This window comes from Arachis stenosperma, chromosome 6 (assembly GCF_014773155.1).
Source record: "Arachis stenosperma cultivar V10309 chromosome 6, arast.V10309.gnm1.PFL2, whole genome shotgun sequence".
NCBI lineage: Eukaryota > Viridiplantae > Streptophyta > Magnoliopsida > Fabales > Fabaceae > Arachis > Arachis stenosperma.
The window spans coordinates 72,531,987-72,534,802 of NC_080382.1; positions in this window are offsets into that span (position 1 = coordinate 72,531,987).

Here is a 2,816-nt window from a genome sequence, read left to right on the forward strand (position 1 = left end):
ACTGGGGACTCTAGCAAAGCTGAGTCACAATCTGAAAAGGTTCACCCAGTCATGTGTCTGTGGCATTTATGTATCCGGTGGTAATACTGGAAAACAAAATGCTTAGGGCCACAACCAAGACTCATAAAAGTAGTTTTGTTCAAGAATCAACATACTTAACTAGGAGAATCAATAACACTATCCGAAATTCTAAGTTCCTAGAGAAGCCAATCATTCTAAAGTTCAAAGGAAAAAGTGAGATGCCAAAACTGTTCAGAAGCAAAAAGCTACAAGTCCCGCTCATCTAATTAGAATTAATATTCATTGATATTTTGGGATTTATAGTATATTCTCTTCTTTTTATCCTAATTGATTTTCAGTTGCTTGGGGACAAGCAACAATTTAAGTTTGGTGTTGTGATAAGCGGATAATTTATACGCTTTTTGGCATTGTTTTTAGGTAGTTTTTAATATAATCTAGTTACTTTTAGGGACGTTTTCATTAGTTTTGTTGCTAAATTTACATTTCTAGACTTTACTATGAGTTTCTGTGTTTTTCTGTGATTTCAGGTATTTTCTGGCTGAAATTGAGGGACTTGAGCAAAACTCTGATAAGAAGGCTGACAAAGGACTGCTGATGCTATTGGAATCTAATCTCCCTGCACTCGAAATAGATTTTCTAGAGCTACAGAACTCCAAATGGCGCGCTCTCAACGGCGTTGGAAAGTAGACATCCAGATCTGGAACAGCAATATATAATAGTCTATACTTTATTCGTGATTAGATGACGTAAACTGGCACTCAACGCCAGTTCCATGTTGCTGTCTGGAGTCAAACGCCAGAAAGACGTCACAAACCGGAGTTGAACGCCCAAAACACGTTACAACTTGGCGTTCAACTTCAAAAGAAGCCTCAGCTCGTGGATAGATCAAGCTCAGCCCAAACATACACCAAGTGGGCCCTGGAAGTGGATTTATGCATCAATTACTTACTCCTGTAAACCCTAGTAGCTAGTCAAGTATAAATAGGATAATTTACTAGTGTATTAGACATCTTTGGTCTCAGTTTTATTTTATTATTCATCTTAGGAGACTATTCATCACGTTTTAGGGGCTGGCCATTCGGCCATGCCTGAACCTTTCACTTATGTATTTTCAACGGTGGAGTTTTTACACACCATAGATTAAGGGTGTGGAGCTCTGCTGTACCTCAAGTTTCAATGCAATTACTATTATTTTCTATCCAATTCGATTTATTCCTGTTCTAAGATATTCGTTTCACTTCAACTTGATGAATGTGATGATCCGTGACACTCATCATCATTCTCACCTATGAACGCGCGTGACTGACAACCACTTCCGTTCTACCTTAGGCCGGGCGCATATCTCTTGGATTCCTTAATCAGAATCTTCGTGGTATATGCTAGAATTGATGGCGCCATTCATGGGAATCTGGAAAGTCTAACCTTGTCTGTGGTATTCCGAGTAGGATTCTGGGATTGAATGACTGTGATGAGCTTTAAACTCCTGAAGGCTGGGCGTTAGTGACAGACGCAAAAGAATCAAGGGATTCTACTCCAACCTGATTGAGAACCGACAGATGATTAGCCGTGCTGTGACAGAGCATTTGGACCATTTTCACTGAGAGGATGGTATGTAGCCATTGACAACGGTGATGCCCTACATACAGCTTGCCATGGAAAAGAGTAAGAAGGAATGGATGAAAGCAGTAGGAAAGCGGAGATTCAACAGGGACAAGCATCTCCATACGCTTATCTGAAATTCCCACCATTAATTTACATAAGTATTTCTATCCTTTATCAATAAATTAATTATCTCTTTATATTTTTGAAAACCCAATAATCAATTATTATCCGCCTGACTGAGATTTACAAGATGACCAAAGCTTGCTTCATACCAACAATCTCCGTGGGATTGACCCTTACTCACGTAAGGTATTACTTGGACGACCCAGTGCACTTACTGGTTAGTTGTGCGAAGTTGTGAAGTTATGTTTGGACCATGGTATTGCGCACTAGGTTTTGGCGCCATCACCAGGGACAATCAATTTCGAACAACAATTTAAGCATGAGTAACAATTTCGCTCACCAGTAGGGTGCCCTAAAACAATTTTCCTTGGAAATGAAATCATCACCCTAACCAAGTAGTCCTAACATAGAAAGAAGTGGTAAAATATACAAATTTTAACTAACATGCAACCTATCATGCAATGCAACAAATAACTAGCAAAGGAAATCAAGAATTGGTGTTGAAAGAAAGAAATTGTTACCCATGGAGATCGGTCGGACGACCTTTGATGAGTGAAATTTGCTCGATGGTCTAGATTTTCTTCTTATAGAAAAGAATTACTTCGTTGCAAGCATAGCTCCAAACCAACAAACAATTCTCACATAAAAAATTTGAGTTTTCACATGTACAAACCCCAATGAAAATTAACCGAAGTATTTAGACTTCGGGTCGTCTCACAAGGAATTGCAATAAAATGGTCAATTATTGGCTATGAAGAACAAGCGGTTTGGTTGATAAAAGGGGCAATACGATAAATGACAAGAAAAGTAAAGAGGGCAATTGAAGAAAGCAATTAACAAAGAGAGACATTCATGGCAAGAAATTGAGAATATAGGCTTTCTATCCTAGTCATTAATCATAACAATACTTAACAAGAATTTATCTTATTTCGTCATCCCCAATGTTGGAAGAAGGTGTAAGTTATCTTCCATTAGAGAAAGTCAAATAAGACCAGTTAATCTCAAGTCAAAAATCCTAATCAACTCACTAATTTAATTAGCAAGAGATTAGAGTCATTGAAAACGATATT